This window comes from Diuraphis noxia, unplaced genomic scaffold (genome assembly GCF_037042655.1).
Source record: "Diuraphis noxia isolate RWA-SAM2 unplaced genomic scaffold, SU_Dnox_SAM2 contig0003, whole genome shotgun sequence".
Classification (NCBI taxonomy): domain Eukaryota; kingdom Metazoa; phylum Arthropoda; class Insecta; order Hemiptera; family Aphididae; genus Diuraphis; species Diuraphis noxia.
The window spans coordinates 8488400-8510926 of NW_028301713.1; the positions used below are offsets into that span (position 1 = coordinate 8488400).

At 31.9% G+C, this 22527-nt stretch overlaps 1 long non-coding RNA gene across 2 annotated transcripts; it reads right to left on the bottom strand.

The window, feature by feature from the left end:
* Nucleotides 1–11634: 11634 nt before the first annotated feature.
* LOC107163520 (uncharacterized) lies at nt 11635–20337 on the bottom strand. 2 transcript variants are annotated; one of them, XR_016191135.1, is made up of 4 exons: nt 20148–20337; nt 20023–20037; nt 12854–12892; nt 11635–11888 (listed from the first exon to the last, which is right to left on the bottom strand). It is a non-coding gene; the product is annotated as an uncharacterized LOC107163520 (long non-coding RNA). The 2 variants fall into 2 exon arrangements; XR_001506014.2 differs by having other exon boundaries at nt 11638–11888; nt 20023–20337.
* Between the last annotated feature and the right edge of the window lie 2190 nt (nt 20338–22527).

Genomic DNA, 22527 nt, shown 5'->3' on the forward strand with positions numbered 1-22527 from the left:
GCTTCACTACCAAACACGTAGCTGTAAATGTAAATTTTCTGTCTTCAGCCGCAATTGTTGTAACTACCGCTGACGATGTCTTTTTTGGCTACCACCTATTCCGCATAAATCATGCTTCACGTGTTTTTTTTTAACTTTAATAGTTGTACCATTTGCTCTGTTATCAAATTACTTTGAGATCCAGAATTTAATAGTACTACGCGACCAGTACGCGTCCCGGGACCCATTGCCCGACTCTCTGCGCAATGACACCATCGCCGTCGACAGTAATACCTTGTCGTCTTGTATTCCCGATGTATGTGCGCTTAACGATGTTGATGCTTCAATAACTTCACTTGTCGATACATTTGCAACTGTTGACTGAACTGCCGTACTATCTTCGATTACTGTATTTCTCCCACCTGGCAAGTGTAATAGTGCGTTACAGTGGCGTAGATACGATTTTTTTCTGGGGGGGGTTTTTAAATATTATATTAATGATACAAAATTACAAGTTATTAGTTAAACTAAAAGTCATTTTTATTGAAAATGCACTAAAATCGTCGAAAAATGCAAAAAAAAAATATTGCTTTAAAATAATCAGTACCTATCACAAATGATAAAATGCCAATATAAAAAGACTTTCGTTTTTGGTGGTTGGGGGGGGGGGGGGGAAACCCCTTACACCCCCCCCCCCCCCCCCCCGTAACTACGCCACTGGTGCGTTATGCGCCTTTGCGCATTTGAAACAAAATTTAGCATTGCATTTTTTACTCTCGTGTTGGCGTAGACAAATCTTACATAACTTCAACTGACCGTTACACGTTTTATTCGCTCTGGTACGGTCAAACTATACAATTTAGGACATTTATAAATCGTATGTGCTGATTTACAAACATAGCATTCTAAATTTGACGTCGACGCAAATAATTGTGATGCTCCTATTTTTTCAAAATATATTTATCGTTTGATGTCATAATTGCACTACCTTTAATATTTATATTTTTTACGGTTTCAATTGATTCTAAAATTTTATACCTTGGCTTTAAAAATGTAATTAATTCTGCAACCTTTGGCACTTCAGTACATTGCGCTCTCGATTCCCCACTCTTTTAATGTAGTTTTATCTAATTTAATTGATATTAAGTGTATTAGTAGTGGTCCCCAATTTGTGGGTTCTTGACCTAGCGCCTCTAACGCACGCATATGTCCATTCGGTGCATCCGTGAACTGTCTTAATTTTTTCGCCGACTCACCGCCCACCGTTTCGAGATCATATATTGCTTTTACATGTGCTTGAACCAACACCTTTTTATTATTGTAACGCGTGATTAATGATTGCTATGCTATGGTATAATTATTAGATGTTGTTTCTAAACATTTAATAGAGCTTAATGCCTCACCAGATAATGATTCGCGATGCAAGAAAAAATTAATTACCCTGGCTCAAAAACATCAGTAAAACGTATTTTACACAATTTTGCACAAGAAGTGTAATGATGGGCGTAGGTTTCTGATGAAGAGAAATGATATCGTTGCTTGCCGGGTAAAATTTTTAAGAAAAATGTACGAATTGAGACAGAATAATGACACAAGGCCGGTAGTTTACCTGGATGAAACGTGGGTAAACTAGAATCATACGCAAGGTTACATATGGCAAAATCCAAAAAACACCGAATGACTCAAAGTACCAATTGGAAAGGGTGCTCGACTCATAGTATGCCACGCTGGTTCACCTTCATTTGGATTTGTGAACAATTCGAAATTAGTCTTTCGATGTAAATCGGGTAGTACGGAAGACTACCATTCGCAAATGAAAGCGGACATTTTTGAAAAATGGTTTGTTGAAATGTTGGCCAATTTAGAAGAACCATGTGTTGTGGTAATGGACAATGCTTCCTGCCATTCTGTTTTAGTCGAAGTTTACCCTAGGGCAAACGCGTGAAAGGCAGACGTTCAAATATGGCTTGAAAAAAAATGTATTCCATATTCATCGGTAGAAACATTGTGTGAACTTCGAGAAAAAGTTAAAATGGCCATACCTAAAGAAAAAAATATAAACTTGATGAAATCGCATTACAAATTGGTCATGAAGTGATAAGACTCCCACCTTACCACTTTCAGTACAACCCAATTGAGTTGATTTGGGCGCAAGTCAAGGGTGAAGTCGCCAAAAAAAACAGCACCTTCAAAATGACAGATGTCGAAGTGTTGGTAAATAATGCCTTAGATGAGATCACTAAAGAGGCTTGGATAAAATGTGGCGCACATTGCAATAAACTCCAAGATGCAGATTACATAAAGGAAGGGTTAAGGGATGAAATATTAGAGCCCATAATACTTACAATAAATCCCGATGACAGTTCGACTGATGAAGACGAAATCGACGAAGACGAATAAATTACGTAATTAATTTTTATTACTACGGTGACTTTGTAACTATTTGTAAATATATATTTTTATTATTATATTTGACTTTTCTTATTATAAAAAGAGTAAAAAAAACAAAAAATATGATAATAGTCTTATGTTTACTTTATTATTATATTTTTTTTTTCGATTATACCGTATGTTCAGCAATTTAGGTAACACTAAATTTCTCGGCCGGAGACTGTTGGAATAAATCGATTATTTTTACAAGCTAATGGTATATAAATACAAATTTTCAAATTTTTAAATTTTTAACCCTCTCGATACGTGCATGTGCAACGCAACTTATTTTTTTTTAATAGCAACTGGTATTCGGATAGACTGAATTTTTTTAAGTCATTTTGACCACTTAACCATGTCTTTAAAACCAAAATTGGCTGAATGAGAGCCATTCAAATTTTAATAAATAATACATTTTTAAAATTCATTATAATATGCATAAAACCATTTATAATTATTTATTATTGGTTACTTTTTGAATATTTTTACGTATACAGTTGTAATCAATTTTAATCAAATAATTTTATATCCATATTATGTTAAAATTATAACACGTATAAAAGAAATATTCAAAAAGTAAGCAATAATAAATAATTGTAAATGATTTTATGCATTTTATAATACATTGTAAAAATGTATTATTTATTAAAATTTGAATGGCTCTCATTCCGTTAATTTTGGTTTTAGAGCCATGGTCAAAAATACCAGTTTCTATTAAAAAATAAGGAGTTGCTTTGCGCATGCATGTACTGAGAGGCTTAAAAATTTGAAATTTATCTGAAAATGTGTATTTATACATATACCACTTGCTTGTAAAAAAATGTCGATTTATTCCAACATAATCCGGCCGAGAAATTCAGTGTTCCCTAAATTGGTTAACACACGGTTACACGATTTGAAATTATATTAGGCGGTAAAACGTTTGAAGACCCATACCGTAAAACAGTCGGTAGGCGCGTGACGATCGCGGCCTACTTTTCGTGGACCGCACTATAGGATTAAATTTAGGAATAAAATGGGAACGCTGGTATATTTCTACTTTACGGGGCACCTTTTTTTTCATAATTTTCATTATTGAAACATATGTAGTTAAGTACACTAAAAACGATGGTGAAGTCAGCATTTGACGCTCGGACATAGTTACGAAGTTATGACACTCCGAAATTAGTAGATATTATGTTAAATAACTTTAAAAATTACTCATTTTGACAGGAAGTCGTAGTCAGCTCAAATAAATTATACGTTGTCATGGTATATGTTCCGAGTTCGATACCGGTGTCAGGAAATTTTTTTTGCACTTTTCCCATTATATTATTACTGTACCTAATAAAATTATATTCTGTGCTAATAATTAATAAATGTCATTATAGTTTATTATATTATTTATTTATTATTATTATTATTATAATCATAGCCCGTGACCTAAACTTATCTTATCACTAAATCTAAATGACACTAGAGTACTATCATAGAATACTATAGAAACGATACTCCCCCCACCACTTCACTTTTTTTCATTTTGGCAGCGGACTGATTGATGTTGTAAGCATAGCGGGTGAACATGAAGTTATAAACAGTCGGTTGCTCTATTATCACTGCAAACTGCGGATAGCACTTATCACTTGCATGATATTACTCGCTATTCGTTGAATTGTTTTGAGCCTATTACATTTTTAAATTCGAATTATTCGATATTAAGTTTGTTTTTTATTGTAATTGTAATTTGTAATTTGTATTGAGTATTTTGATTTCAACTGACTTGTACTTGAAATGCCTAGCTTGTGTTGTTTCTGTACAAAAACACAAGGGAACCTTTATCATGCTGTATCTTTCCATCGATTTCCCAAAGATCCAATTCAGTAAGTATATACTTAAAGTTTATTTTTTCAACCATTTAGAATGATAAATATTGTATTGTACTTTCTTTTCTTGATATCCCATTAAATAGACAAACTAAAGTTATTCAAATTATTTTGAATGGCGGGAAATTATATGAAAGGTTTGATAATATTCTATGATTGATGTTGTGAACACAGTGGGAGAACATGAAGTTATGCACCTTATCAAGTTGATTCAGGCAGAACAAAGGATCTTGGGAGAGTGTCGTTTCTATAGTATTCTATGGTACTATACTATATCAACCACAAATAAATAAACTATAAATAAATAATAATAATAATAAATAAAATTAATAATAATAATAAATAAATAATATAATAAACTATAATGACATTAATTAATTATTAGCCCATATAATATATTATTATTTATATCACAAATCATAATAATAACTTTGGATTGGTGGCGGTGATTAGCTGTCTGTCTAACACACGCGCAACATATTATTATGAATTTAGACATGTTTTTTGTACAACGTACCGATTTATACTGTTATGCGATAATAACTCTGAAAACATATTTGAATTTTTCGTCAAGTCTACTTGAGATCGTCTAGTCCACTTTTCCCAATTTTACGCCCCAACTCCTGTGAATTTGGTTTCAATATTTTAAAATTTAGGAATTTTCCAACGTTAATTATTTACAATTAAAATCAGAAACCTTAAAATGTGGACTGGCCAATATATAATATTATATTATTGGCTAACTTATTGTCTACTATTGGCTACTTACGAAAATAATACTGAATATATTGCCACATTTAAAGAAAACAAAATGTTATAGATACATAAAGTTAAAAAACACAAAGTAAAATACTGTTTTAAAATCAATCAATGTAGGAAAATTACAAGGTTAGGTTATTAGGTACATAAATGTTATGTGGGTCACATATTATACAACTATATAAAATAAAATTGCCTAATAATCTTTATCATAATAATAATAAAATATGCACCGATATTGTATCGTTATTTCATATAATGTGCACCAACACAAAATTGTTTTGAGATAGACAAGGATTAAGTCTTAATTCTATTCATACCCGTCATTGTGCACCTTTTTGAAAAAAAAAAATTTATAACAGTTTTGCACCTATGACTGAATGCGCTAGTATTATATTTATTTTATTTTCGCAAAAGGTAAATAATATAATACGGACAATAGCGATATTTAGCTTATAGAAATACATCCATACACACAAAATATGATACAAACAAAATTCAGACATTTTAACATATCATGAATTATAATTTATATTATTAGGTATATATTATATTATAAATTGTAATATTTTTATATAGTTTTTCGGAGTGGATGTTATTTATAGTTTTATTAGTCTGTCCTGGAAGTGAGTTAAATTTAAATATGTTCAATATATTATCATTTATCATTATATAATAATATTATAATTTATAATAATCCAACTGCAGACAACTATTATATGGTATACCGTATACGAGGGTGTAACTACCTATATATACGACCACAGAATAATGGATTGCATCGATTAGACTTAGATTTAATCTATTTTGTAATACGACCACGTGCATAATAAGTAATCATACATACCTAACATATTATATTATATTAAAAGTTTCCTCTACCATTTTTTTTTATTTATGTATTTGTCAGTCGGGTTTTTACTTAGGTACCGGACCGTTTCTTCATCAAACGTTTTGGTTTAGGCCACGATTTAAGATATACAGGTTGCACAACGAAGACAAATATTGTGACTCAAGAATTGACACTTCAAAAAAATTAACTCTCAACGCTCCTTGCGGGGAAAATTGTATTTCAGTGTCGCCACATGTAGGGAAAATTTTTATTATTATCTAAGGAAATTAGTTTTATTTTAAATTATTATATAAGATTATGTCTTTTACTTATTATTATACATAAAATAAAGTATTCAAGTCCAAGTTCAAGTATAATAATAGAATAAATAGTATAAAATCAGAAGCTGTATTCGTGCAACACTGTCGCTGCGCCGACGTACGTCACGGCGAGTGTCGAACATCCGCGATGTCCGACCTCGCCCCCCACCCTTCTCGCGATTGTGGTACGCCACCAGCCGCGGGTCATCTCCATCAATGGTCAACCAGTTCAGGTTCTGACTTCCGTCTCTACACACGTACGCTCTGTTGTCGATTGGCCATCTTGTTTTGTTTTGCGGATTGTTCGCCTGTTGGATTTTGAGCGTCCGCTATCCGTGGCTCATCGCGTCGACAAACTAGAAAAACGCCACTCGTCCGTTGTACCAATCCGTGACAGCTTGTGCCGTCGTGCCGTTTTTTGGTGTTCGTGTCTGACCACGTTTTGTTACTGCACCCTCCGTCGCGCCACCCCGAAGTTATTCGGCTATTGCGTTTTCGCATTTCCTGCCTTAGTGCTGCTGCTGTGGTTGAGCGCAGCCTAGTCGCTAATCCCCCGTGATTCGCGACCGTTCGGGATAGAACCACGTGGTGTCCCATTGTGGATATCGTTTGTACGCTTGTACGCTGTTACGGAGCGTCGTACTAGTCAGGGGTACCAACACCCTGCTCCCGGCGATACGCCGGTTGGTGATATCAGGGGGTGGACACTTTTGGGCGGCAGGCCGATAACAGATAATCATTCGCCATTTTATTTGAGGTTATTTTTATCAGTTTTAATTCGAGATAAGAAATGTATTCCAAACAACATTACTGTTTACAAAATACAAATTTCTCTTAACGGAAATCTGCATATTTTACTTTTTGTGTTTTCGTATTTTTTATACTTAATTGTGTTTACCGTTTACATTGTACGTTCTGTGTTTAAAATGGTGTTCGTTTGTATTGTAAAAGTGTGTAGGAATTCAAAAGTCAGTACCAAAGTGAAGGGTTGTAAGCTATTCAGTATCCCTGATCAGATCTGTGTGTTAAACCGATAAATATTCTGAACAAGAACTATCGTGTTTGTAATGATCATTTTGAAAATACAATGTTTTCAAATGCTGAAAGGACAAGACTTTTGCCTACTGCTATGCCTACAGAATTTGGTAGCTACATTGAAACAACTGCGCAAGATAGTGCAAACCAGACTATTGCCGATGATTCATTAACTGATGAAATCATTGTTACAAGCACACCGTTAAAACAAGATCAATCAGTGTCTGTTGCCAGTAAGTAATTTTGATAGATTAAGGAATTATTAAATTAATTACATTTAAATGAAATTAAATTGTTAATATAAGTATGGATCTCAATTTAGTAATTAATTTTATGTTTGTAATAGGCAACGCGTTGTCGCCGTGTTCATTGTTTGAATCATCTTCATCATCAACTGCAACACAAACTACTCAAGTTCTTTCTGTAAATACACCAAGAAAACGAAAGTTTAGAGTTGAAGTTCGAGAACTAAGGACAAAATGCGACAAACTGGAGCAAAAGGTTGAACATTTGTCTCAAGAATTAGTTTTCCTGCAATGAATGCACTTGCATATGTGTGTGGATATTTAATAAAAAAATGCATTGAAAAACATTCCTGTGATTTATGTCTAAAGTATGCTAAGCATCAAGATCAATTAGATCAATCATTTATATTTATATTCATTATTCTTAGGCATACCAAAATACAGAAAATTCAACCTATGGAAATTTAAATGTACCTCCCGATCAGTTTATTAATTATATTAACATGTTTATCACAATTCCCCGTACTTACTAGGTCTATGATTGATGTTAAGGTGTGATCACATCCCCCTACTACATATTTGTTGTTAACTGATTTATTCGTGTACAATTAGGTACATTTTGATATAGGTATTAATATAATTTAATAATATTATACAATATTAATTATATATCCACGCTATAATAACATTTTACTTTTATAATATATAAAATAAATAATAATAAAATAATATTATTGATTATAATAGGTTTGAATTATAAAAATAAAAACTTCCTTCACATAGATATATATAATGGAGGGATCCAGATAGGGTCTAAAAAAATTTTCTCGCTTCGCTCGAACTATGACTTTTATTTATCTTTTTGCAATATACTAAATTAAAAACAATTAATTATTTTAACATTTAATAGTCTAATAGCACATCTATTTTACATTTTTTTAAAATTTGTTTTAAGTATTTTCCAAAGGTTGGATTTGTTTTCACTATTTGCAGCAATAGCTGGTTTACATAATTTGGTTCTAGTATCTTCTGCAGATCTATGATTAACCATCCAGGATTTCACATAGTCTTTGGGGTCCCATTTTTCTAGTGGAGGACCATTAATATTAACAAACATTAAATTGGAAATATTCTTCATGGTAAGCCTTGCTCTTAGTTTAGTACATATGTTGTTCATTAAGCTGAACCCTCTTTCACATTCCGCTGTTGAAACAGGAAATGTTTTATAAAAATTATCAAATTCTGGCATAATATCTTTTGGTAAAACTGTTGGATCATGAATTAGTTGCCTGATTCCATTTATTGCATTTTCTTGGTTGAGCATAAAGCGTTTACATAAACGTTTAACCTCGGTTTCTCCAAATCGTATGTCAATATTTTCTGGCCAGTTGGTTATATCCATTATTTGCATAATAATTATCTTGAATAATCATATCATCTTGTTAATTTTCGAGCAATCTAGATTTTAAGTTGTTAATTAGACTAGTAAGAAATTGACTTTGATTAATTCTAATAATTTTTGTATTAGTGAAAAGATGAATATTTTTGAATTTCATAGTATCTTTAATTTTTAAAACTTCAGACATAGTTCTCCTGGTACATTTTTAAAAGAATCTAATACTCTAATTGTTCTATTGATATGTTTTTTTACAAGGCTGATAAGTGATAACCTTGATTTTTAAATGATAATAATTGTTCATAAAAATATAAAATATTCGTTACGTCTTATATTAGGTACAATTCACGCTCAAAATATAGGTATTTTACAATAATTCATATATCATTTAAAATTTCCATCTAGGGTTTACGGTAGATACGGCCGTATACCAGCGTATCATTAATTTGTCATAAGCTATACGCCATGGATACAAATAGCGTATTGGGTATACGCCGTATACCCCCGTATACCCCCCAATACACCACTGATTATATGGTTTGAACTTTTTTTTGATATTTTACGTAATACTTAACTACATACGCGTATATTAACAACAAACAACAACACTATATAATATAGTTTAAAATCCACAAATTATAAAATATCAATGAATAATGAATATCCAAAAAATCCACTGTGGCTTATCTTCTATAACAACTATTACCACTTACTTATTCTATGAATACATGTCATAATAGATATGAAAGATGATATAATCATCTACATAATGTCACAAATGTACTGCAGTACCTACATAAAATTAATATGTAGAGATGTATATAGGTATAGCTAGGTATAATAATTAAATATATTATATTACATATTATGCCCAATGGATGAGTTGTGTTATATAATGGGTATTTTTATATATATTATCATGAACAGAAAAAACTAATAATAAAGTTAAACTTTAAATCTAATCTTAATATCATTTTTTTTTATAATATTAAATTTCTTATAATATAGGTAGTACAATAATATTAGGTTATCAAGTTAATATAACGTTATTTTAAAATATTCTTTAAATATTTTTCATAAATATAATTATAATATTGGAAATATAACCAATTCTAAACATACAAAGAATATGTTCAAAAAAATATTATATTAAGTTGATTACATAATCGTCTTACAATATTATTGTGGAATTATAAATATAATATTATAAAAAAAACATTGAGAGCACATTTTTGTTTATAACATTTCATTTTTAATTCTACAATAATATTATAATAACATTAGGTAATCAAATTAATATAACATTATTTTGAAAATATTTTTTAAATGTTTTTTTATAATTATTGTTGTCGCCAACATTGGTTTTTGAATGTTATTCGTTTGGCGGGTTTTTCGTTTTGTGAATTTCGTGTTGAGGTACCGGTTCGTATCGTGCGCCACCGCGGTGCGGTTGACAACAGCTGTTGTGTGATAACCGTCCGGTGCGTGCGTGCAGCCGTTATCTCATTTTTCGTTTAAAATGTTTTCGTTATTTCGTATCGTGTGTGTGCGGTCGAAATAAATTCGGTTATGTTGTAATGTTTCATGTATTCTTAAAAGTCATTCTCCTCAGTGTCTCCGACAGGTCCATAAGTTCGCGTGTTTTCATTTGTGTAGGTGGCACTGAGCTTTCGTTTCGTACTTCATACTTTTGTTTTTGTCGTAGTGCTCACATTGTCGTTCGTTTTTCTTGTTCTTCTTTTTCCGCCTCTCGAGCTGCACGGTTATAATTCCCAGCCAGTGGTGTTACATTATATACCATTCGTGTTACTACATTAATTAAAAATTCTTTTTAATATACTCATATTTGTTCATCGTTTGTTCATTTTTTGTTGTTAGTCATCATAGTATCAGCGGTTCTGTGAGTATCACAATCATATTATACAAAAATTCTAATTATTATTCCCCAATTCAGGGCGGTCAAGTCACACGGACTTACAGAACCACGTGATCGTCAAGTGTATAATTTATTGTTTTTGGTGTCAAGTTGTTTTTGAGTTATTCGTTGAACTGGTGGCCCGTTGGTCGTACGTTCTCGGGATTGTCACACACTTTATTTTCTATTGTATTATTTTTATTGTACAAGTGTGGGCGTCCCGAGACGGTAGCGTTCTGGTTCGAAGCCGCCAACGGACACCAGTTCCCAGGTAACAGGCTGACGAGCCTCAGTATTATTATTATTATTATTATTATTATTACACTTTTGTATAGCCAACTTAGGCAATCTTATTATATTATACGGTTGGATTGAGCCAGCTTAGGCCAATTATTATATATTTTTCTTTGTATAGCCAGATTAGGCAAAACATATCATATATTTATTGTCAGCCGACTTAGGCCAATCTTTATATTTATATCTTGTTGCATTAAGCCATCAGGCTCAAATTTACATTATTATACTGTCTTATGTATTGATGAGCCAGCAGGGCTACTATTTATTACTTATATTATTGTTAAAATAAAACTCAATTATTACTATACATACTATATTAATTATATCATCCTCTTATTTTTGGTTGGTAGTGCAGCACTTTGGGTAGCCTGCCTTTCTGCCGTAAAGGCGTTTTAATATATTATTCAAGCAATCCATATTAAAGCCGAGTGCGGCTACAATTATAGTTATAATATTGTAAATATAACCAATTCAAAACATACAAATAATATTTCCAATATAATATTATTTGAAGTTGATTTTCTAATCTTATTATAATATTATTCTGGAATTGGAAATTTAATATTTAAAAAAAAACATTTGGAGCATATTTAAGAAATATTTAAATTTTAATGTTACTTTTATAAGATCAGAATAATGTTGTAATTATGTTAAAAATATAACATTTATTATTTAATCAAGTTTTAAAGTTATTATAATATTGATGATATAGAATTGCTGTCTGTATTTTTATTATTTTTATTTTTTTATTTTAAAACTTGGAACATGAGTATAACGTTGACAGTAGAGTTGAAACATATCTCCCGATACATGATTACCTAAAACATGAAGATAAATTATTATTAGAATGGTTGATTGAGTTTATTAGCTAGCCTCACAACAAACCCCCTAGGTCTCGATTGTATATGAAATATGAATACTAATTTTGACCTTTAACAATGCAACATTTTAATCAACACAGACTGATTATAAATATTTTCTATTGGCATAATTTAAAAATTTATTATTAAATATTTTGACCCGATCTGCATTTATAGCATTCAATTGTTGGGTTATACCAGTAATAAGTCTAACATCAATTTAATACAACGTCATCAAAACATCGCACTTCAGACCATCACTGTGAATCCTACCGGTTCGAAATAAACAAAATAATTCGCCGTGATATGATACTGCCAACAATAGCAGATGAAATGAAAATAATGCAAATTTGTAATATTATCATAAAATAAAAAATTATTTTAAATCTCTTGAATTTTAATAATTCTATCAATACTTTTTACCGAGCTGAAAAGATTTTGTTGAACAAAATTTTAAAAAACCAAAAATATATAGAATAATCTATAGTTTCCAATACACGACACCCCAGATTTCTGAATTAATATATTATTATGTCCACATCGGAAATAACCTGTTCTTGATGTGCAATTTATTTAAGCTGGAAAATCTATGAAGATATTTTCTTCCAATAAATTGTTTTTTTTTTTACGTAGGACTGTTACCCATTGATGTTAAATTAATGTTACAACAAATGCCTTGAAATTTGCTACAGTCAAGCATTTATTAGATCCCCAAATAAATATTTTGCATTAAATACAATACATAATATTATGACTGCAGTAATCCAATAACACCATATTCTTATTTTATTATAAGTCATGGCCTCTATGTAACATTGATAATGTAAACACACTAGATAATTAAGTACTATTACGGTATTAAAAATAAAATTTAATTTTCAACACAACTTCATTAGCTATTAGTTATTAATTATCATACGTACTTGGTTTTTCAACATATTCACAATAGGACTCTGTTATGTCTGTAAACATAAATACCTTGTGAGAGTTTTCAATTGTGCTTGGACTAACTATATGACGCGGTCCCGCGTAATAGCCGTTTGAATTCAAACGGCCTGTGCGCGGAAATCCGCGCCGTCTATTCTCTCTGTCAACCGCCAATCGACGGCGGTCGACACCAACACGCGATAAGCGCGCCTGGAGATGTCGACCGCCGGTACCGCGAACCGGCTTGTAGCAAGTTAGTTTTACGACCGCGCTTGAGTGACAAACACCACGCACCGATCGTCCTCGCCCGTGTCATATCCTCATCACACATATCTTTTTTTTTTTGTTTTTTTTTTTGTTTTGTTGTCTCTACTTGTTATACCAATAAACGACAACCACCGCACATCTGCAATAAAGCGAACGTGTTTTCTTTTCTCCCTAACGCACTATCATCACTATCTTTGTGGGATCCGTCCAGGACCGCCACATGTATTCTACATCATAGAAGTCAGAAACACTTTGGATTAAATATTCAATTGAATCAATAAATTAATCATAAGTTGAAACATTTTAATTAAAATTTTATATTTATTCTATATTTAAAACCTACAGGATTTTCCTAAACTATGTCTTTGTTATAAAATACAATTTAAATTAATAAAGAATATATTATTAACAATAATTGTTTCTGTATTTCACCAACAAACTAATATTGTTTTATTTTTTCACGTCGACTGGTAATCATTTATAAAATCGATAATGCTATAATTTATTGTTCTGTAACCGATCATAGTTTAATCACCTCAATATTTAGCATCATTTGTAACATTTGCACCAAATCTGATTTTTTATTTTTCACTGGTTAGACTCAAAATAGAAAAAAAAATAGGAAAGCCATACAATTGCAGGGGTTACCGTCACTCTTCACCAATAATTAAGATCATTCAATTTTCAAGTTTGAGAATAGATTCTGGTAGCAAATGGAGTTTAATTATTATTTTTAGAAGGTTAAAGTAAAATATTATGGTTAAAGCTAATATTTATAAGCAACACTAGTTTTTGGTCAATGGTTTACGCATGTAAATTGTAACGTCACAGAATTTTAGGCCTCTATAATATCATTATCCATTAAACCCACCTTTCCCTACAACAATTAAATTATCATACCTATCGGTCTGCGACCATTACTTTAATGGTCTTTCTATTATCACAATAGCGCGTTGCAATTAAGACGAACAATAGTCATGTTATATCCTCACTTATCCCCCCAACCCCTCCTGAACATAGTGTCCGGCGAACTGTCTCCGCGGATGTGGTTACCTGCGCTGTCGGCGATACGATCGTCTCCACCGGTAAACGCTGACAAGACAGCTGAAGCCCAATAATTATGTAAAATCCCCGCGAAAAGCAACACTGTCCCCGCCCCACTCCATCACATTTTCAACAACGGTCACCATCAAGACGAGCCGTCCGGCGCCCGTTGACTTCTCTCGGCATATTTTTTCTTCTTCTTGTCACGACCGCTGCCCGGTACACCGGTATATGTAAACTTGTCGTCCAGTCTGTCGATCCGTCCATCAACAACCACGCGGTCAATGTTTTATTCATGTATCTCGTCGACGCCATGATGGGCTAATTCTACCATCTGGGGCTGTGGAGGGCCCAGCGACCAATATCCACAACAGTATCCAACGTAACCGGTGCAGATGGGCCGTGCCGATCACGAGTTAAGTTATCGCGCCAAGCAATTAAGCTTATCGCAGGACGCTATCTGCGCGCCGGCGACATCTCCGTTAATATCTACACACCACTCCGTCCTATAATTATTTAAATTATTATAATTTTTATGTGCATTTAGTCTCTTTGTTTTTGTGTGCTGTGTGGATGATTATTGGTCGGCCTGTTGCCTCATTGTTATCATTTTCTTCGTATCACTACATTATGTTATTTTTGTAGTTTTTCTTTGTGTGGTCAACGCTCTTTGTTTTTGTTTTTTTTGTTGTTTGCATGTATATCGTTCTCCCGCTATTCTAGCGAACATTTTTTTTGTCGGTCATAAATTATTATTATTATTATTTAAAATATTGTGTTTTATTAAGTCACATCGTGCGGAACCTATTTACGTTGATTATTTTGTACTACTATATTTTTTGAAGTCACATTGTGCGATCAGTCAACAATAAACTTACCAACCACAAAATCGTGAGTAAATTCTTAGTCTTCTATATTTCTGCACTCATGTCAATCCAGCGTGGATGTATATACCAACAATTTGTTTGTCAGTGAGAGCTAATAGTCACAATCTACTGTGCACACCATTCTCGCCAGTAAGGCAGAATTCGGCTGGTTGCGGGAACTTATCCGATATCGGATTTGGTGACAGCCGTCTTGCGTAAGTCCGCCAGCCACTCAAACGAGTGGTGTATCGACGGCCCACGAGGCCAGCCTATCACAGCCACCGGTTACCAACACCTCAAGACACCAGCTGCAGTCGCCAAGTATTATTATTTCCCCCAAATACCCCTTATTTTTGTCCGATTATATATGCATCTATAATTTTTCTCGTATACTCATTTTTTTTCTTTCTTTCTTCTTTCTCTTTTTAAAGAAATGCCCCGGTAACCGTCATGCGGAGCCGTTGGTCCTCTCCGTTAATTAAATAATGAATATGTATCAATGTATGATGCGTCATATCGATATATGAATATGATTCCTTGGCCGGTAACCGCGTGTCGGAGCCGTAGCTTTATATTTTTTGTTGCAGTATTACATATTATATAATATTATACGAGTATTATATTTCTTCCCTGTATTATGCACTCTGCCATGTGCCAAATTATAATATTATATTATATTTTTTTCCTGTATCATCATGCACTTTACAATGTGCTAAATTATTCTAAAATATATCTTGTTTTTGAGTTGTAATTGCCATGTAAAATACAATCATATCATTACCTTACATGTTGCCACATATTTTCTTTTATTAATATTATTTTTATTTACTGTTTTCCCTTTTAAATAAATCTTTGGGATTCATTTCCCACTGTGTGTATCAAAACCCATAGATTCTACCGACATGTCCAAAAGACACCACGCGGTTCGGTCTATGGGTCATCACATAAGTGTTCCCCTTGTGTGATGGGTGGTCAGTAAGCCCTTAAAAAGGCCGAAAGCTCACAAAATATATCTATTGTATGAATAGTTACACAATTCTGCAGTACTCCTTGAATCCGATATGTAACCGGTTAATTTATTGTTGTTGAGGATTTAAGGTTTAAGTGAGGGGTGTCCAACCTTTTGTGAAGACTGGGCCACATCATATAGGTAGAAGTTTACTTACTTTTTTTAATAATAATACATTAAATTTAACGATTAAATTAAATTCTATAATACAACAATACATTTCTTATAATTTTACTATATCGAATAATAAACAGAAATATTTTTACAAGTATTAATTATTTATATTTCATTATAAGTACACAGAAAAATATATTTGTTGATAATAAACATGTGCATCGGCCTTTACAGTTTATTTGATGTTTTATAATTTTTTATTCTTAAAATAAATTTGTTCTCGTTATATTAATATATTATATACAATTAATTCATGGTTTTTAAATTGAAGTGAGGGCAGCATAAAAATCTACAATGGGCTGCATGCGGCAGGGGTTGGATACCCCTGGTTTAAACGGTGAAGGTAGTCCTACGTTAATTGTATTCTTTCAATCTGATCTAAAACCGGTTGATTTATAGTTGTTGAGGATTGAAAGTCTAAGCAGTAAGGTAGCGATATCGACTTTTTGAGATTCGAACTGTAACTGGCTAATTTATCGTATTATGGTTACTCAAGTGTCAATAGAGGTATACCACCTGAAAGGTGCGTATACGATATTTTCAATGTAATATTAAATAATAAAAATGTAAAAAATGTGGGAATATTTTAATGTTGAGATGGATTAGGTCAGCGAAGGTAAATGTGCTGAGATTACAATAATATTTTACTATGTATTTTAATACAATTAGCTGTGAGTAGCAGTAGGTATCGCAGCTGGCGGCTACAATCATTGAGCGTTAAACGTTTGGAGCGTATAATATGAGCAGACCATGTGATCCGGCGGTCTAAGGTTAGTCCAAGATATTTGACGTTTTGAGAGCAGGGTAGAATTTTAATATTGAAGAATATTTGTGGATTGTTTCTGGGGTGTAGTGTGAAGGTTAGGGTGCCCGTTATTTTTGAAGTCTTAAAATTCGAGTAGTGCAGACCGGGAAACTTTTCCTATGGGTCTAAAAATAAAATCTGCACAGTTTTCGATTTATATAACATGATTAACAGGGCGCGCTTTAAGCTCAAAGTTTAGAGAAAATGTAAATTTTTTTAGTTTTTTTAAATATTTTTGCGCAAGATTTGGTTTTTCCTTAAAAGTTATTAAGAACTTTTTTATAGAATTCGTTATTTACTAAAAAATGTTTTCTTACAAATTTTTCTTACACTCAATATTTTTTTGAAAAAACTAAAAAAACTAGATAAAATCAACATTTTGTGAAAAAATCCCGTTTTAATGTTTTTTGCAATAATTATATCTCTCTAAATATTAAAGATACACAAAAATCGTATATAACTAAAATTTAACCCAATTTATTTTTACTAAAATATATGTAACCATACACTTTTGCGTTAGGCAAACTCTTTTGATTAAATTGAAAAAACATATAAAAATAACTAATTTTTCTGAAAAACAAATTTTATAATATTAAAAAAATTATAACAATAGTTTTATTACAGTGAAAATAAAATATGTTTAAGTTAACAAATATTCTAGTGATAGTTTTATTTTAAATTTAACATGATAATTGAAATAAAAATGATATACCTTGGATTAGACGCTATTAAGTTTATTTTTAGATTAGAAAATCCTTTTTTTTATATCGGCAATGTAATCGCGTTAATTAAATAGATATAATTTAATGTTATCTGTAATAGTTTCGTTTTAACCGAGCATCGTTCAGTATGTCAATATTTGCTTTTTACTTCATTATAAATATTATAGTAGTTTTAAATAGTTACCTATTAGTTATATTATATTATTCATAATGTCATAATCTCGACAAGAAATTTATCTCGTAGGGCATCATAAGCACCAAATAACAGGTAGTAAACTACCATCAAATGGAGATTGTTTACAGGTTTTGTTTTATAACATGCGAATTGTTGGTTTTAACTTAGACACTAGTGCAAATTTAGTCATTGAAGAGTGTAATATTTTTTGGAAAAAAGCTCGGATTCCAACACAAGAGCCCCATAAATGTAAGTCAAAGCCACTTAAAAAGTTGTACGAATTATGGCAAAATTTATCTAAGAGTATTAATAAAACGAGGAGTTTTTAAACTCTATGAATGATTTATTTGATATATCACATCAAAATTCCTTAATAATAATGACCGTTGAAGAAGATAAACAGTTTTTAATCAAACAGTGCGAGAAGGACGTACGGGTTGCATGATTGATATTGATAAAAAAAAGAGACAATTCTGAAAAAATATGACTACAACGATTAGATAGATAAAAAGAGAGAAAACGTAAGCATTCAGACGATCCGACTACTTCAGCTACTGACAGTAAGTTTTTAACATAGCTAAAATAAAATAAACTATTCATTTGATTATAATATTTTTTCTATTTATTTTAGTGAAGTTCAAGATAACAAATTCTGATTCTCAAGAAGATAACAGTCAAAATGAGTACATTCAAGAGCAAGAAACTAATATTTCGAACCCCAAAAAAAGAGCTCGTAAACAATTGTTGACTCCACATTTAGCTGCAGCATTAGATAAATGTAAAATCAGCGAACGAGATTGTTTACACTTAATTATAGCATTCATGGAAGCTGTTTCTTTAGATCCGTCGAATTATGTTATAAATAGAACGTCTATCTATAAGAAACCAACGTAATATTTTTCAAAAAAAAATATACTGAAAAAATTAAAGAAAATTTCAGTAAGCTGAATGCCCAAGTAATCACTGTACATTGGGATACTAAATTACCACATGATATAACAGGCAGACCAGTAGAAAGACTGTCAATAATTGGAACAAGTACAAATATTGAACAATTGTTAGGAGTTCCAGAATAACCAGCTGCAACTGGAAATGACGTTGCGTCAGCTATATACTACACATTAGAAGACTGGAATTTAATAGAAAATGTTCAAGATTTTAGTTTTGACACAACAGCGTCAAACACTGGCAGATTGAAAGGAGCTTGTACTATACTAGAGCAGAAAATAGAAAGGGACGTATTATACTTTGGATGTTGACATCACGTTTTCGAAATTATACTAGCAGCAGTTTTTACAAAATGTAGGAATATTTGTGGACAGTTTCTGGGGCGAAGTGTGAAGGTAGAGTTGAACGAATTCGTTTGGTTTAATTTCAGGCCCCGTTCTGTGACCCCACTCTTAGCTTGTAGGTCAAGATGGGTTTGCATAAAAGAGGCAGCTATGTCTGGGTCAGACTGGCATGCAAGTAGTGCTTTGTTGTCCGCAAAGTCGGCTACTAGTTGGTTGGTCCGCGGTGTAGATGTTAAAAAGGTGTGGTGCAATAACTGCACCTTGCTGAACACAGGCTTCTATTTTAGAAATATTCTAAAAAGTTGTTCCTGAGCGCAAAGATAAGTAGCGAACACTAAGATATGATTTTATAAGTAGGTACAAGTATAGGAGGGAAATTTCTTTAATTTTGTGGAGGAGCCCTTGGTGGCATTGCCATACTCAATAAAATGCCTGTTCAACGTCCTAGTGCACATGAGATTTTCTTCAAGAGAAAAAGAGATCTTATCTACAAGACGGTAGATATGATATATTGTTAAATGATTGTGCCTAAATACGAATTGGAAAGGTATTTTCACAAAATTGACATTTATTTTTTTTATACAATTTGAAATTGTATATTTGAAACATTTTTGTTGTATTTTGTATTGTTTTCATAAATTAAAATTTCCATTTTTACTTCTAATTTAATTCTATAGTTTTATCAATTATTATAATTTAAATAGGTCATCAAAAGCATATTTCAATAATTTTTACTGTGAAAAATTAAACTCGATGATTATGATTATATAACTATTTGACATTGAATTAATTGAATATAATATATACGTACTTTTGAGTATTCTTTCTGTAAAAAGACAAATCATAATAATTAGTTTTGCATCTGATATTATTTTAAATAATGAATGTAAATTCCTACACGGCGAAACAATTATGTTGTACATAGATTATACAAACTTTTTTAAAGTTTTAAAAACTGCATAAAATTTTTAATTTTGACCACTTAAATTCATCAACTAGATTCGCTGTCCTTTCAGGAAAAATACTGAAAACGAAAATCGGAACATTTTTACTACACCAAAAGTTGATGACAGAGAGAAAAAATATGCATATTATCATTTCAAAAGCAAACAATTCACTGAACATTCAGAATAACAGAATCTAATACAATAAAAATAGTTCAAAATACTATATTTTTCTCAATCACTTATAATAATTATAGTTGTACGCATCATTGAATGTAAATATACTGTTCCCTTGTTAGTTATTTTTTATAATATGCTTCAGCTTCAGTTGTCTGGGGCCTTTTTACAGCTGTGGAATTCCCACATATTGAACTGACCCTAAGACGAGCTTAAGCTCTGTATTGTCCATAATTAATAAGCATTTACCGTCATCGGTACAAATACTATCCAACTATATTCATCCTTGGTTTTGTCCCCTTAGTAGTGTGGTAATATAAAGTAACAGTGGTAAGGCTAACTTTTAGATTATGAACGGAGTGATGAATGTATTGATTTTACAATTATGTGTGTTCTTTTTTTTTTTGTGTGTCTGTATACAGCATAACTAGTCGAAATAATGCTTCGATTTCAAACTTTGGGGTGGTTTCCGATGTAAAATTGAAGATCCTTGGTGCATTATAGAGGTCAAAAGTAAACATTTTCCAACAGTTTTCAAAAAAATCGAGGAGAACAAAAAAAAGTGACAGAAAAACGGAAATTTTTACGCAAAACCAGTTTTCGACCAAATTGATTTTTTTTATATGGTTGTAATTCAAAAAATAATCACTGTCAATAGTTGAAATTTTTACCGAATGTTTATGTTAGTGTTATCTATATACAGTTTAATTTTTAAAAAATTTTGAGTTTTTTATAGACCACTGAAATTTTCGATTTTTATGAGAATTTTTTTTGAAGTGTCGGTAAAAAAATTTTGGATGACCAATAGTAGCTATAGAGAAAACTCGAAGCATCACTATAAGAAAAATTTTAAGTGCGTTTGAATTTCAAATTTTTACGAAATAGCGTAACGATAACGATTTATCCTCAAACCAGGCATATGTATATATCTATGATAATATAAGGTATTATGAATTATGATAACTACATGCAATGTTTTTGGAAAAATTGATTAACCATGTCTTATGCAAAATGCGTCCTAATTGAAAAATAAAATATTGGTTTCAAAATAGAATAATATATGACAATATTTAAATTTAATATATCCTAGACTGACAAATCATCTCCGTTCAGAATCGTTTTTCGTATACAATGATGCCTATCATCGCATTCAAATCTAACCTACCCTAGTCAGAGGTCCACCCCACCACCTAATGTACAGCAGAGTGATACCCACTTTCCCGCTTTTTTTTAATACAATGATACCTATCATTGCATTCTAATTTAACCTACCCTACTCAGAGGTCCATCACACTCCATAATGTACAGCAGAGCGATACCCACTTACCCGTTTTTTTTTTTTTTATTTAGATTAATGGACATATTGATCCACTCACATTACCTTCCAATAAAAAATGAAATAAAATAAAAAATACGTACTAGCTTCATCTGAAATAAAATAAAAATTATAGTTTTTAAACATGAAATATTAACAACTGTTCGTACCAAGCAATTAAGCTTCATCTGAGGGTCTACTAGGAGAGCAGTCTTCCGTAGAAATAAGTTAGTTTTAAGTACTGTCCTGGTGTTTTTTGTGAGCTCTGTGGTCATTGCACCAAATCGATTCCACCACAGAGAACCCCTCCCACAACATTAACCGGCATTTTCCTTTTTCCCCATGTACTCCTCCACCCATCCTCTCCGACGTGTGATACGTTGGTTAGTGTCGTTGTGGTTAAGTGAAAGTAAGGTGGCTTTGTCTTGATTCTCAGCGATTGGTTTTTCAGTTGCCCTCCCCTTTTGTGGGAGCATACACGCATCATTGAATGTAAATATACTTTTCCTTTGTTAGTTCTTTTTGATAATATGCTTCAGTGGTTTAGCACCTTTTTACAGCAGTGGAATAATTTCCCATATTAAACTGACCTTAAGCTCTATATTATCCATATTTAATTATCATCGACCACCATCGGCACAATTACTGTCCAACTATACCTAATTTCGGTTTTGTCCCCTTAGTATTGTGGTAATAATAAAGTAACAGTGGTAAGGCAATTTTTTTATTTTTGAGTTTAAATTAATGGACGTATTGATCCACTTTACCTTACAATAAAAAATAAACTAAAATAGAAAGTACGTACCAGGTGTAACTGAAATAAAATAAAAATTATAGTTTTTAAACATGAAATATTACAACTGTTATCGCGCCAAGCAAT